This window comes from Urocitellus parryii, chromosome 7 (assembly GCF_045843805.1).
Source record: "Urocitellus parryii isolate mUroPar1 chromosome 7, mUroPar1.hap1, whole genome shotgun sequence".
In the NCBI taxonomy this organism is placed as follows: domain Eukaryota; kingdom Metazoa; phylum Chordata; class Mammalia; order Rodentia; family Sciuridae; genus Urocitellus; species Urocitellus parryii.
In genome coordinates, this window is record NC_135537.1 from 96,343,726 (window position 1) to 96,360,547 (window position 16,822).

The 16,822-nt window shown below is 40.4% G+C and overlaps 1 pseudogene; it reads left to right on the forward strand.

Moving 5' to 3' along the window:
• The first annotated feature begins 15,586 nt into the window (after positions 1-15,586).
• LOC144256067 (olfactory receptor 5J3-like) lies at positions 15,587-16,546 on the forward strand (annotated as a pseudogene).
• The last annotated feature ends 276 nt before the right edge of the window (positions 16,547-16,822 follow it).

Genomic DNA, 16,822 nt, shown 5'->3' on the forward strand with positions numbered 1-16,822 from the left:
CCATATGTTTTGATGTGTGATGTTTCATATTAATTCACTTAAAGTATTTTCTAATTTATTTTGCAATTTTTCTTTGATCTGAATTATTCAAAATACATTGCTTAATTTCCAAATATTTGTGGAGTTTTCAGATTTTATTCTACTGTTGTTTTTTAATTTAATTCCATGTGGTCCAGTAACATACTTATTCAAGCCCTTTAAAATAGATTATTGGTTTTATTGTTTAGAATGTGGTCTATCCTAGAGAACATTTCATGTGTCTTTGAAAGGAATGTGTCTTCTGACGTTGTTGGTACATTTTGTGGATGTCTGTTAAGTCGCGTTGGTTCCTACTGTTGGTAAAGTCTTCTGTATCTTTGCTGGCTTTCTGTCTGGGTGTTCCAGACATGCTGATAGTGGAGTGTTGACGTTTCTAAGTATTATCATAATGTCTATTTCTCCTTTCAATTTTGCTGATTTTTTTGTTTGACATATTTTGGATCTCTGTTCTTTTATTTAATATTTTATTTTTTATTATAGGTGGACACAATATCTTCACTTTATTTTTATGTGGTGTTGAGGATAGAACCCAGTGCCCCATGCATGCTAGGCAAGCACTCCACCTCTGAGCCACAACCCAGGATCTCTGTTCTTAAATACATATATATTTATAATCATGAAAGATTCCTTCTGAATTAATTAATTTGTATCATTATAGAATATTATTCTTTGTTTCAAATAAGCTCTTTTTAAACTGTGATATATATACACAATGGAATATTCCTCAGCATTAAAAGAGAATAAAAATTATGGCATTTGCAGGTAAATGGATGGAGTTGGAGAATATCATGCTAAGCAAAGTAAGCAAATCCCCAGAAACCAAAGGCCGAATGCTCTTTCTGATAAGTGGATGTTGATCCATAATGGGTGGGGAGACATGGGGAAAATTAAGGAAATTCAACTGGGCAAAGGGGAGGGAGGGTGGGGAGAAGGCATGGGGAGAGGAGAGATGGTGGAATGAGATGGACATCATTACCCCAGGTACATGTGTGACTGCACATAAGGTGAAGGCTACATGGTGTACCACCAGAGAAATGAAAAGTCATGCTGCAACTGTGTGCAATGAATAAAGTGCATTTTGCTGTCATATAGACCTAATTAGAATAGATAAATAAAGTAAAACGTAAGCCTTTTTGCCCTAAAGTCCATTTTTCCTGATATTAATGAGTCATTTGGTCTCTTTTTCTGATTGCATGATGTATATTTTCCCCATCTTTCTGCTGTTAACCTATTTGCACTATTGAATCTAAAGTGTGTCTCTTATGTACATTTTGTACATAATTAGATCTTGATTTTAAACCCAATCACAATCCCAGTGTTTTGTTTGTCATACGTCATTCACTCATATTTAATGTAACTATTGAAATGGTATCATATCTGTTCTTTTGAGTTTTGTTTTCTATATTTTATTTACTTTTCTTCTTCCCTTACGAACATCTTTTGGGTTAAATAAATAATTTTAAAAGTATCATTTAAGTTTCTTTTATCTTTTGGTGACTTGCTTTTTTAATAGATTATTTTAGTGTAGTTTTAAGTTCACAGAATTGAGCAGAAAATACAGTTTGTTATATATTCTTTTTACTTTATATTTTTAAGTCATTTCCTTAGTGTTTGCTATGAGCATCACAATCTGTATCTCAATTTAAACTAAACAAATTCATGCTAATAGGAACCTAATTCCAATAGTGGACAGAAGCTTGGTGCACTAAATTTCCTTCTTTTCCGATTATAAGCTAATTGACACATTTGTACAATAGTCTTTTAAATCAGAAGAAAAAGTAACAAAATGTGTTTATAAAGTCTTTTATATATACCTACTTAATCAATGTCTAATTATTTTACAGTTTTTTTTTTTAAACAATTGCCTTTGAGTTACTCTCTACTGTCCTTTCTCGTAACCCTCAATGTTCCCCGTGGGGGAGGTCTGCAAGACTGCCTGGTCTGATAACGCCTTTCTTTCTCCTTTATTGAGTTTTTAAACATGGGATGGGGGGGCTCTCGGAAGGGGGAAGGAGATACCTACCCGAGGGAGGCCTGGGCCTGTGACCATGACCAGCCACGCCTGTCTGCTGTGGGACGAGCAAACCCCAGTGTGTGCTAGTACAGACCAGTTACAACAAAGCACAATTGATTTCAAGATCATCAGATCCAAAGCACTGTACAGTGCGCCCACAACTGATTCAGGCTAGATTTCTTCATTAGAAGGAAACATTCTGAATCCCAAACATCAATTGATTGGCGTGGATTTGATTTTCATAAAGGTTTGCTTGGGAACCACTGTGGTCAGACAGCTCAACCCCGTCTTTTTATTTATTTATTTATTTTAGTCATACAGAGACACAATACCTTTATTTATTTGTTCATTTGCTTGTTTAGGTGGTGCTGAGAATCCAACCCGGGGAGCCTCCCACGTGCCAGGTGAGTGCTCCACCGCTCAACCCCAGCCCAGCGCTGGGGGTGTCTCTCATCTTTTCTCCTCTGAGAGTCAAGGGCAATCTGCACCCTGCCTTTGGGAGATGTGGACCTTTGCTTCGCTGTTTTTCATCTTTATTTTATTTATATATTTTATGCAGTGCTGAGGATGAACCAAGCGCCTCTCCATGCCAGGAGAGTGCTCGACCACTGAGCCCCAGCCCCAGCTGCTTGGCTTTCCTTTAACAAATCTTTGTTTGATGTTTTTTTCTTTTTCAAATCAGGTTTTTATCTGGAAAGTCTTCACCAGATCATAGATCCCAGAGCTGTTCTCCAATGCTTTCTAAACTTTTTATCATTTTATGTTTGAAATTTAAATATAAAGTGCATTTCGTTAACTTTTTTAATAAGGTATAAGGTTCAGGTTAAGGTTCAATTATTCTTTTCCCTTTGAGTAGCTAAAAGTTTCTATTCACAAGACTGTCCTTCTCTCACTAAACTACTTTTGCAGATTGTCATAGATCAGTTACTGGTTTTAGTGTGAGTATATTTCTGGGTTCGTTATTCTGTTCCATTGATCTATGTGTCTTTCCTTATACCAATACTACAATAGTCTTCTTATAGGACACATATATTTTCTTTAACCTTTCTCATTTTAACCCAGTTTATTTAAAATAAAAACTGTTTCAGATATTCTTTTACCTGTGTATTTAAATTTTAGAATAATATTTTCTATATCTACAAAAACTTATGCTGACACTTTGATAGAAAATGCACTAAACCTATACATATCAATTTGGGGAGAATTAATATTTTCAAAATGCTGAATCATCTCCTCCATTAATGCAACATGTACTTCTATTTCTTTAGCTTTTTAAAATTTATTTCATGAGCATTTTGTAGTTTTCTGCATAAAAGTACTATACATATTTCACTATATTTAAACCTAAGCAATTTTTAAAACAATTGTAAAAGGTATCATATTTTGAATTTTGGTTTCCACATGCTCATTAATATTATACAAATATACAGTTGGCTTTTTTGGTGTGTTCATCTGAGACCTGCTTATCTTGTATATTAGTTCTAGGGTTTTTTATTTATTTATTTATTTTTTTAGACTTAGGATTTTTGACATCAAATATAATATCATTCTAAAAAGAAACTCTTATTTCTTCATTCTTGACTTATATTGTATTTCCTTTTCTTGCCTTATTCCATTCCTTTCAGCATTATATTGAATAAGAGTAGTGAGAGTAGACATCCTTATTGTGTTCCTGGTATTGAGAAAATTGTTCTTTCTTTCTTTCTTTCTTTTTTTTTTTTTTGTAGTTGTACACAATTCCTTTATTCTATTTATTTATTTTTTATGTGGTGCTGAGGATCAAACCCAGGGCCTTGCACATGTGAGGTGAGCACTCTACTGCTGGGCCATAACCCCAGCCCTGAGAAAATGTTTCTACCTTTTACTACTAAATATGCTAGATGTAAGTTTTGTGTAGATTCTTTTTATGAAGTTAAGGGAATCTCCCTCTTTTTCCATTTTTTTTTCCTGAGAGTCTTTACCATGAATGTATGTTAGGTTTTGCCAAATTCTTTTTCTGCATTGATCATGTGAGTTTTCTTCTTTGGCCTGTAAATATGGTGGATCACATTGCTTGATTTTTAATAGTGAACTAGCTTTGCATCCCTGGAATAAAACCTACTTGGTAGTATTGCATAATTCATTTTATGTAATGCTGAATCTATAATAGTAAGTTGGTGTTAAGAATCATTGCACTTATATTTATTACAAATGCTTATAATTTTCTTTCCTTTGGATGTCTCTAACATGGGTATCAGGGTAATACTCACATTATAAAATTAATTGAAAATATTTCTTCCTCTTGTGTTTTCTGAAAACTATTTTGTAAAATTAGCATTAATTTTACAAGTTGGTTTGTGAAATTAAAATTTAGTAGAATTCTCCAGCGGACCCATTTGAGCATGGAAGTTTCTTATATTGAATTTTTTAAATCAAACATTTAATTTTCTTAATAGTTCTGACCAGGTTATTCAAATTATATATTTAATATCAGGTAAGTTGTGAAACTGTGTTTTCATTTAAGCTATTAAATTTATATATGGAATTATCTGCCATATTTCCTTGTTATCCAGTTGATATCTGTAGTCTGTCTTCTTTCTTTATTAGTCTTAGAATTAAAATAAAATTTACCAATTTTTTTTTTTTATTTTTCCAAAGAAGCAGATTTTAAAGATAGATTTTCTCAACTTCACTGATTTTTGCTCTTAAGTAGACCATTCCTTCTTCTTGCTTGGGGGCGTTTTAAGTAGCTGCATGTGCCTGTGGGTGCCTTTTCTGTGTTTGGATTCTCATTCTCCCTGGGGTTTGGAGTGCTCCACAGTCTTTAGGCTTATTCATTTTCCTCACTCCTCATTCTTCCTGTCCCTCCAGCTGCATCATCTCTGTTGGCCCATCTTCAAGTTTCCCGATTCTTTCTTCCACTTACTAAAATTGCTTTCTAACTTAGGTAGTAAAGTTTTTATCTCAGCTATTTTTTCTCAACAGAACTCCCAAAATTCTACTTGGTGCTTCTACAATTTGTATTCTTATATTCTTTATTTGATGAGACATGTTTTTCATGCTTTCTTTTAACTATTTGGTTTCCTTTAGTTCTTTGAACCTACTTGTAAAAGCTATTTTAAAGTATTTGTTTGCTAAATCTAAATCTTTAAAGTTTTTAGTTATTAAAATGGGGACATCTATTTGCAGTTATTCCACCATGACTGGAACATAAGAAACCAGTTTTTCAAATTCACAAATAAAATGTCATTGTAGGTTTCAATGACAGGGAAGAAGAAAAGAATTAGGAACTTTGTTGATATTTAAATTAAAGGAAAATTTAACTCTCAATCCAAATATAATGTTCAGAAGCTGAAATGTTAGTAGATAGAGTTAAAACTCAAATTTATGTCTATGAACACAGGGGGTTGATAAAGGCAAAATATGTCCCTGGTACTCCAACTGAAAAACCATAGTGAACTACCAAAAATGTAGCTGCTTTCCCCCTCCCAGTACTGGGAATTGGACCCAGAAGTACTCTACCACTGAGTTATATCTCCATCTCTTTATATTTTTTTTTTTTATTTCCAAATAGGGTCTCACTAAGTTGCTTAGGCTGGCCTCTCACTTAACGATCCTCCTGTCTCAGCCTCTAGAGTGGGATTACAAGTATATGCTGCCACACCCAGCAGATTTGATGCCTGACAGCAACACAAGTTTATCATCCCACAGCTTGGTAGGTCGTTGGGCAGAGCATGGGTTGTGTAATTCTTGTGCTTAACAGTCTCAGAAGACTCAGATCAAGATGTCAGCAGAGCCGTGAGTCTTAATGAAGGCTGTAGAGGAGAATCCTTCTAGGGCTCATTCAGGGTGTTGGTGGGATCATTCTCCTGTGGTCCTAGGACAAAGGCCCCGGCAGCCACATCCTTATCCTCTAGATCCTGCCTGTCTTCTCTGGCTTGTGGCACTCTTCAAAGATGACAGCTCGGTGCTTCGGCCTCACCTGTGCTGCACGTCTCCCTCAAGCTGTAGAAACCTGTCTGCTTTGAAGGGCTCAAGTGATTAGCTCTGGTTGACCCAGATAATCTGGGATAATCTCTCTGTATCTTAAATATATCTTCAAAGTCCATTTTGAGTGTAATGTCACATCCTCACGTTGGGGGGTTAGGGAACAGATCTCCTGGGTGGGGGCCTTACTTGGTCTTCCTCACCAGTGCACCTGGTAAATTCCCCCCACCCTAGACCTGTGTACTTCATGAAGACAATGAATAAACAGCTCTTCTGTCCCCAGAAGACCTCTGGATGCTCATCTTTGCTCTGTTACAGGTTTCATCATAGAATCTGGAAAGTAAGCAGATATCAAATATAATCACAAAGTATCAAAGGTACAAAGAACAGGTTGCACCTAGTCTAGCTCTACTTTACAGAGGAGGAAGTTGATGTCCAGTGACAGAACGGTCCTTTGACTAGTTAATAGAGTTGAACGTGTATTCTGGATCTTCAAATCTTTGCCAATATGTGGTTTTATTAAGTAGACGGAAGAGAATAGGCAGATTCCTAGAATTTCAGTTTACTCATATCTAAAGGGGAATGCTAATGATACTTTTTAATGATGACTTGAGAATTAAAGGAAGTAAATGTATGTAAAGCATTTAGTACAGTAATTATACTTGGCATGTAATAAGTGCAGAAAATGTTAACCATTATTACTGTTGTTACTATTATATTATTATTCTGCAATTCTAGGCTACATCAATACACAGGCCCTTTCTTTGGTTAACTGAATAGTTTAGTCATCAACTGTGAATTTGAAACTTGTATCACTACTTTTTTAAATATGATGCTTTCTTTTTGACTGATTTAAAATTTTATATGGGTGAGTAAATATATACAGTAAATACAAATTTTTATTTACTTTTATTTATTTATTTATACCATAAATAAACTTTCATTTTAAAGTGACAAAGCATTACATGATCACATTTGATCTTTTAAAATGAATTCAGGCATTAATACATTGCTAAAACGATATATATGGGCCAGGCAATAAAACCAAAGTGATAAAGACAGACATAATCCCTGCTCACTCAGAGCTTATTCACTAGGGAGATACAGATAGTCAATGAATAAACAAAAATACCAATAAAAAATGTTACAAATTATTTGAAAGAATATGATGTTATAAGAGATGAAGGCTCCTCTGAGAATTGATTTTCAAGTTGAGACTTTAAGAGGAGCAGGATCCAACCATTTAGATAGTATTCATGGAGATGAAAATCACACATAAGTTTGTGGTACACTTGAGATAGAATCAGCAGGATTTGCTAAAGACATAGGTATGGGCAGAGAACCGGGGAAAGGAAGGTACAGGAAGACTTAGGTTTTAGGTTTCTGTGGGGAGTTGAGGAGTATTAAGAGAACTCTTAGAGGCCCTGGTTCTAATTTTATCAACCACTTCACAGTGTTATTTGCAGCCTCATTTGTTTGGCTATTTTAATTTCCAGTTTCAGAGAAAATCTTATTATCTGAAAGTGTTGATAATGAAATCCACTTTCCTTCTTCATTGGATTCTTGTGAAAATATGTTTATAAAATGTAATTGTAAAACAAAAGAGCTGATACTACTGTAAGGTGGACCATAAGTATTTATTTAATGAGAGGGAATTATGTAATTCAATAATATGCCAGTTGCTTAAAAGTAGAGGTGATAGAGTTGGTGAATTAAAGTAAGATTTGAGTCAAGCTGGAGAAATACAAAAGTGAAATAATGTTTTAAAGGGGAACTTGAAATGAGGGCAGTTGCATAATAGACATGTGTTCTAGGTCAACTATGTTCATTCTTTTGTTATTCATTAATTAATCTAATCTTCATTAAAAAACAGTAATCCAGACATTATCCCTTCTTAAACATGAGCAAACTGAGGTTCACAGAAGCTAATGATGTTTTTCAGGGTCCAGGTTAACCAGTGATAAAGCCATGATCTAAACCCACTGTTAAAACCCAAATCCAAAGGTTTACACCAAGGGTTGAAGAATCTTTTTGGTAAAGAATCAGAAAAGAAATATTTTAGGCTTTGTGGACTTAGCCGAACTATTTAATACTGACATTATAACATAAAAGCAACCATAAACAACTAAGTGAATGAGAGTGGCTATGTTCCAATAAAACTTTATTTAAAAAAATAGTGTGCTGGATTTGGTTGCTGACCACTGATTTACACATAGGAAAAAGAATAGCTTAGCAGATTCTACAGAAAATGAGGAAGCTGAGATACCCAAGCCTCATTGAAGAACCATCTGCCAAGAAAATAATTTCAGATGCAAGTTGATGGGCTCTCACAATTCCTAGAACTTGTGGTCATTATGTCACGTCCTCGGATTCATTGGCTGATCATGGCAAAGCAGCATGGGAAGAGAGTGATTAAAACTTCAAAATAATCCCAAATACCACCCTACCCAACAGTTACAAATTCATCTTTCTTCTAGCCTTTTGCTGGAGCTCTTGACTAGGAAACTGTACAGTAGGAGTTTGGCTTTTTCTTCTATAATCTCTTTAACTATTGTTTAAGAGGAGAATTGACCAAGGCAGAATGAAGAAAAAGACAGCAGAGAGAAGGGTGTTCTCAGATTTGAAAGGATGTGGGACACTCCTCAGGCTTTTAGACTGGTGGTCTGTCATTACTAGCCTCAAACAAGCGGAACCTTCAGACACCAAAAGGAATGCTTGGCTTGTTTCTTTTCTATTGGTATCATGACACATTACCACAACATAGTCATTGAAATGCCGATTTGTTGTTATCTCCCAGTTCTGTGGATCTTAAGTCCAGGCACAGTGCAACTCAACTAGGTCCTCTGCTGAACACAAGGTGTCAGGGAGCTGGTTTCTTACCTAGAGACTCTGGGGGAGATTCTACTTCCAAGTTTATTCAAGCTGATGACAAAATTTGATTTCCTGTGATCATAGGACCAAGGATTGCATTTCCTTAATATGTGACCCCCTTCATCATCAAGCCAATAGTGACCTGTTGAATTATGATTGTGAATTGAATCTCTGATTTCATCTTCAGCTGGAGAATGATCTCTGCTTTAAGGGCCCACTCTGATAATACAAGATAATCAGTATTTTAAAATCATGTAAATTTCATTACATCTGCAAGTTCCCTTCTGCCCTATTAGATCACATTTTCACCTGAGTAAACCAGGTGGTAAAGGTCATGGAGATGACCTCACACTCCATAAGGTAGAAACTGGTATTGGCATGTTTTTCATGGAAGAGAAACGTTGGCAGGAAAAGTATTGGGGCTCTATCTTAATTCATCAACTATTGTTTTTACAACATCCGTGAAGATTGAATTTCTTTCCTTCCAACAAAAGTTTTATAGAGTCTATAAAGATTAAATAGACAAACATTTTGCTTAATAGAATTTACATACTGATAAGGGAAACAAACACCTAACAAATAATACTGAGTTGCATGAGAATAAAGTCAGGGACAGGGAGGTAAAGAAATGAGAGGAAAGGCACACCCCTTAGTCTTAGGGCCAAGGTACAGTACCTAAAACAGACCTTACCTAATCCAACAAAGAAAGGGTGAGTAAGGGGTCTGTCACCACATTTAATTATTTTAAAATTTTACTTCCCAATAATCATTTCAGTTGAGGAAGAATTCAAAGAAATGGAAATTCAGAAAGTGGTCACTGAATTCATCTTCCTAGCACTTGAATTACAAGATCTGTTCTTGTGCGATATCTATTCTCCTTGGATATTTATCTGATAATTTTTCTGAGAAATGTAATCAGAGTCAATCCTTCCCTCCACATTTCAGTGTATTGTTAACTCAAAACTTGGATCTCTCAACATCAGCTACGTACACGCCTAGTCCAGGTCATGATGGAGAGCTTCTCAGAACAGGTTCAGCCTAAGAGGTGTTTCTCCCAGATCCCCTTCTGGTGACCAGTTCTGACATTGAGAGTAGCTTCTGGGCTGCCATGGCATATGACCGCTGTGTGGTCATATGACCACCTGCCATCCTCCTCAGTACCCAGTCCTCGTGAGTATGAAGGTCTGTGTTGGTCTGGTGACTGGGTTCTGGCTGTGTGGGCTGGTGACTTCGGTCACACACACGGTGCTGGTCACCACACTCACTCTGTGTGGGCCCCACCAGATCAGCCACTTTCTCTGTGACGTCCCATTGCTCCTGAAGCTCTCCTGCTCAGACACCTCTGTCAACGAGTCTGCGCTCCACGTGGCCAGTGCCACCATGGGCCTGAGCCCCTGCCTCTTCACTGCAGCTCCTATGCACTCATCATGGCAGCCATCCTCGGGATTCCCTCTGCCCAGGGCAGGAGAAAGGCCTTCTCCACCTGTGCGTCCCCCCTCACTGTCATGGTGGTCTTCTATGGAACAACCAACTTCCACTATGACAGGCCCAAAATTTTGCCACAAACACCTAGAATCATCTGGACTTTTAGAAAAATCCTCCTGAGTGCTGTCATTGATTGGTGTGTGTGTGTGTGTGTATGTGTGTGTGTGTGTGTGTGTGTGTGTGTGTGTGTTTTAAATAGGCAATTTACTAGGCAACATGAAAATTAAGTCTTTGGTTTTAAATGATTGCTTCATATTACATAAAATATGAATAGATGTTCTGTTTTTCTTATGTGCTTGAAGAGTTTTCACACTCAGACCAGTTACCTTGGTTGCTTTTATGGCCATTTTGTTTCCTTTAAGGATGGAAACCCTACGATAAGTTAACAGAACATTTCATCAGTTTTAGCTATTATTTTCCTATGTGTCTCTCTACTCATTACTTGCTTGAAAGATCCTGGTAGAATTCAGATATGCAGAATATGTGTTTTTTTTTTTTCACCCATTCATTGTGTTTTGTTTTGTGCTTTTGATGAGATTGGCTAAATGTGTAAACATTAAAAATTAATTTGGTATTTGGTTGGACAAAGATCATATATTGCTTACTGTTTATGGGTCAATATTTCATGGGAAGTTTCATTTCTTTCTGTGAATGAACCTAGACATCTACCTGTAAAAGTGTTGTAGCACCCTCCTTTTCAACATCATGAGTTAAAAAATGGTGACACTGATTTTCAGTGAATTTAAATCCTGTGGCGTTGCTGGAGAAAACAGAGAAGGGTGCACACACTGCTCCTGAATGAAGACTATGGACCTGGCTCAGCTTGGAAGCAGTGCCCTCAGCGGTGCAGAAGGATCCTTACCAGAGAGCAGAGGTTTGAGACTGGGGTGCAGAAGGATCATTGCAGAGAGCAGAGGTTGGAGACTGGGGTGCAGAAGGATCGTTACAGAGAGCAGAGGTTGGAGACTGAGGTGCAGAAGGACTGTTACAGAGAGCAGAGGTTGGAGACTGAGGTTCAGAAGAACTGTTACAGAGAGCAGAGGTTGGAGACTAGGGTGCAGAAGAACTGTTACAGAGAGCAGAGGTTGGAGACTGGGGTGCAGAAGGATCTTACAGAGAGCAGAGGTTGGAGACTGAGGTGCAGAAGGACTGTAACAGAGAGCAGAGGTTGCAGACTGAGGTGCAGAAGGACTGTGGCAGAGAGCAGAGGTTGGAGACTGGGGTGGAGACGGATCGTTGCAGAGAGCAGAGGTTGGAGACTGAGGTGCAGAAGGACTGTAACAGAGAGCAGAGGTTGGAGACTGGGGTGGAGAAGGATCATTGCAGAGAGCAGAAGTTGGAGACTGGGGTGCAGAAGGACCGTTGCAGAGAGCAGAAGTTGGAGACTGAGGTGCAGAAGGATTGTTACAGAGAGCAGAGGTTGGAGACTGGGGTGCAAAAGGACTGTTACAGAGAGCAGAGGTTGGAGACTGGGGTGCAGAAGGATCGTTACAGAGAGCAGAGGTTGGAGACTGAGGTGCAGAAGGACTGTTACAGAGAGCAGAGGTTGGAGACTGAGGTTCAGAAGAACTGTTACAGAGAGCAGAGTTTGGAGACTAGGGTGCAGAAGAACTGTTACAGAGAGCAGAGGTTGGAGACTGGGGTGCAAAAGGATCTTACAGAGAGCAGAGGTTGGAGACTGAGGTGCAGAAGGACTGTAACAGAGAGCAAAGGTTGGAGACTGAGGTGCAGAAGGACTGTTACAGAGAGCAGAGGTTGGAGACTGGGGTGGAGACGGATCATTGCAGAGAGCAGAGGTTGGAGACTGGGGTGCAGAAGGACCGTTGCAGAGAGCAGAGGTTGGAGACTGAGGTGCAGAAGGATTGTTACAGAGAGCAGAGGTTGGAGACTGGGGTGCAAAAGGACTGTTACAGAGAGCAGAGGTTGGAGACTGGGGTGCAGAAGGATCTTACAGAGACCAGAGGTTGGAGACTGGGGTGCAGAAGGACTGTAACAGAGAGCAGAGGTTGGAGACTGAGGTGCAGAAGGACTGTAACAGAGAGCAGAGGTTGGAGACTGGGGTGCAGAAGAATCGTTACAGAGAGCAGAGGTTGGAGACTGGGGTGCAGAAGGACTGTTACAGAGAGCAGAGGTTTGAGACTGGGGTGCAGAAGGATCGTTACAGAGAACAGAGGTTGGAGACTGAGGTGCAGAAGGACTGTTACAGAGAGCAGAGGTTCGACACTGGGGTGCAGAAGGACTGTTGCAGAGAGCAGAGGTTGGAGACTGGGGTGCAGAAGGACCATTACAGAGAGCAGAGGTTTGACACTGGGGTGCAGAATGAGTTATGAGAGCTGGTGAGCCTCCTTCTGGACACCTTCTGTTCCGAGCAGTCCATCAGGCTCTCTCTCCTCACCCTGCTCTCTGGTGGCTTCATGAGCACCTGTGACTTCCACAGTCACAGTTAGATGTGACTCCCAGGCCTATCTCCTGGGAACCTGCCCCCGCTGCCTGCTGGAATCTCCTCTCAGAGAGCCCTCAGGTACCCAGACTCCAGGCCCAACCTCCCTCCCTCTTTTCCTCTCCCCAGACACGCTCCTTCTCATTTCCTTCCTGTTTTAATGAGTGATCCCACTGCCACTCAGCTACCCCACAGACCAGGTGCCCTCTTGTGTCCTCGTCATCAGGACTTTAAAGTGCTCCACCCAGGGCTCCTTTTCAGAGCTTTTCCCCAACCTCAAAATGTCACATCTTCAGTTACCAGATATTTCCTTTTAATCTTGTTTTGGCACCCGATTACTCTCCCAGACTGCATGAAGGTATTCTAACCAAAGCACATGGACTGTAGGGACTATTATGGCTTAGAAATAAGGGGTCCCCCCACCAAAAGCTCAGGGTCAGCCACAGTAGCAGTGTTCAGAGGTGAAATGATTAGAGTGTGAGACTTGTGACCTAATCTGTGGATTCATCCATTTTGTGGGTTAATTATCTGAAAGGCCCACTGTACTGAGAGGAGTGTGGGCAGGTGGAGTGTGGCCGGGGACATGCCCTGGGGAATCACATCTTGTCCCCTGCGAACTGTCTCCTCCAGTCCCCTCCCCCCCCCAACCTTCTGGCTGCCATGAGCTAGGGACGCTTCCCCCCTTGTTCCCTTCCACCTCGGAGTCCCACCTCATCTCAGGCCAGCAGCAACGGGTCAGCTGGCCCCAGACCTAACCTCCAAGCCAGGAGGCCAGAGTGCATCTCCCCCTTCCGGGTTGTTCTGGTCAGGCCTGTGGTAACCGTGGCAACCGTGGACTGACCCAGGGAGTAGGTGTTATGACTGGATTGGACCCACAACCATTTCCTAAATCCACAGATTCTGTCATTTTTAGAGCTCAAGACATTTCCTTCCGGATGGCCTGTTTCCAGCCTGCCCTCACCTAGAATGTGGTCTACTAGTGATTATTGAGATTCTCCAGCCGTCCTTCCCATTTGCACACCACAGCTGGCTCCTAGGCAGCCAGACCCATGGGCCTCTGCTGCCTACTGAAGAGAGAAGAGAGATTTTCTGAGGACCCTGTTAGAAGACCACTCTTATTTTTTTTAAGGACCACACTCAGAGGGCATGTTTCTGGCAGTCCTTCCCATGCGTCTTTGAGAAATGAGACTCACAATGATTTTTGTGATTCTCTCCCAGGCTCTAGTAACCACCACTCTACTCCCTACTTCTCTGAGATCAACTTTTTAGCTTCCACAAAGAAGTGAAAAACTGCTATTTCTCTTTATGTGTCTGGCTTATTTCATTTAATATAATGTCTCCCATGAGCTAGTTTTAAATAGAAACTGCACAACAAATTCTTTTATGTCAGATTTAAATTTTATTCTGAAGAGATAATTTGAAATGGTCACATATGTTTGTGTAGGAAAATGTTCATTAAAATATTTATAGGACTGGAGATGATCTGAATGTTTAGCCAAAGGGGAGAGATTAAGTTTATTTAAGAGAGATGTAAGTTTATAGATCATCTCAATAGATGCAGAAAAAGCATTTAACAAAATATAGCACCCCTTCCTGTCAAAACAGTAGAAACACTAGGGACAGAAGGAACTTTGTAAAAGCATTGTAAAAGCTATCTCTGCTAAACCCAAGGCAGCATCATTCTAAGTGGAGAAAGGTTGAAAGCATTCACTCTAAAAACTGGAAGAAGACAGGGTGCCCCCTCTTTCACCACTTCTATTCAACTTCATCCTTGAAATTGCCAGAGCCATTGGACAAAAGAAAGAAATTAAAGGTATAGGTCAAGAAGAATTCAAACTCTCACTCTTTGCTGATAGGATCATGTCATCTTCTTAAATTTTTTATTAGAGCATAATAGTTACACATAGAAGTTGGGTTGATTTGGAAAAGATCCTACTTGCATGGAATCTGATTTACTCCATTCAGTCCCCACCCCCCATCTCCCTCCCCTTCCCGCCCCCATTCTCCTTTCTCTACTGATCTTTCTTTGGGTCATTTATCTGTTAATTTCTGACTGGTGCTTTCTACATATACATACAGGTGCAGTCCCCTGTGGTAGACTTCCATGTGCACATAACATGATCTGCGTAAAGACCTTTCACTTTTCCTCCCTTCCCAAACCTTTCTGCCCTCTCAGTCTCCTTCTACTCCACTGATCTTCCCTGTATACTTAAGATAGCCAGTCCAACCCCACTTCATCAACTTCTTTCCTCTATTTTGCTCTGGCCCTGATAATTTCAGCATTGTACAGGAATAGTTAACTTCTGCCTTTCCGAACACAGAGATCAAGATTGATGTAAAATGAGAAAAACTCTACATTGGAAAACACTGAAGGCAACACCGACTGCTTCTTCAGATGATCACTCTGCTTTGTAAATTTTTTTCTTAACTTTTTGCAATGAAAATGTACATCTCCAAAAATCCTATGTTTACATAAAAGGACAACAGGAGACAGAGATTATTGAGACAGTGAGAAATGACTTCACACCATTATGAGGTTGAATGGCTTTCTGTTGGCTTCTAGCAAGTCTCTGGTTAGTCCCACCCACCATCACCCCTGCAAATGTGTGCGGCTCCATGGGTCTGATTCCCTGAGACCAGTCCCACAGGTTATCAGTCTCCAGGCTGATTTTCGTTCAATATTATTTGCCATGTTGCTGCAGATTAACAAGCCTGTTTGGGGTGCTCTCAGTCCATTCTCATCATGGTTTCTTTTTCTCTGTTTTGTAGCTATGACACCATTGGAAATGAGCAATCAAACATTTGTCAACAAATTCATCTTCTTGGGATTTTCCAACCACTCCAACCTACAGGGCTGGTTCTTCCTGCTCTTTCTGGTCATTTACCTGACCACTCTCCTGGGGAACATGCTCATAATAGTGGCCACCAGGGTCAGTCCTGCTCTCCACACTCCAATGTACTTTTTCCTCAGCAATTTGAGCTTCTTGGACGTCTGCTACACATCCACCATCCTCCCAGTACTGCTGGTGAACTTCTTCTGGGAGAAGAAGGCCATTTCTTATGAGGGCTGCCTTTCCCAGATCTTCTTCTTGGTGACCAGTACTGGCACAGAAGGCGTCTTACTGGCTGTTTGACCAGTATGACCGCTGTGTGGCCACCTGCCATCCTCCTCAGTACCCAGTCCTTGTGAGTGTGAAGGTCTGTGTTGGTCTGGTGACTGGGTCCTGGCTGTGTGGGCTAGTGACTTCGGTCACACACACAGTGCTGGCCACCACACTCACTCTGTGTGGGCCCCACCAGGTCAGCCACTTTCTCTGTGACATCCCATTGCTCCTGAAGCTCTCCTGCTCAGACACCTCTGTCAACGAGTCTGCGCTCCACGTGGCCAGTGCCACCATGGGCCTGAGCCCCTGCCTCTTCACTGCAGCTCCTATGCACTCATCATGGCAGCCATCCTCGAGATTCCCTCTGCCCAGGGCAGGAGGAAGGCCTTCTCCACCTGTGCGTCCCACCTCACTGTCGTGGTGGTCTTCTATGGAACAGCCAACTTCCACTATGACAGGCCCAGAGAAGGCCACTCCCTGGACTCGGACACCCTGGTTTCTGTGCTCTTCTGTGTGGCGAACCCCATGTTGAATCCCATCATTCACAGCCTGAGAAGCAACGAGGTCCAGAGTGCCCTGAGGAACTGGCTGGGAGACAGACTGTATAGTGAGATTAGAACTAGATGATGGTTTCATTCTAGGAAATGTCTTAGTTGTAGAAATATGTGAACTCTTCAGCAGCAATTACAACAGCGCTCTCTCCATACACAGTGTCTCATGACCACTGTGGTGCCCCTCCCACCAGGGGAAGCACACTGTGCTAAATATGTGACACATTGTGACCTCACCTGGGTTCTCTAATCCACAGGTATTTCAGAATATTTTTATTACTTTTCTCTCCAAAAAAAGCCTATACCCAAAGCAGTCACTCTCCTTTCCCCCAATATTGCAGCTCTAGCCAAC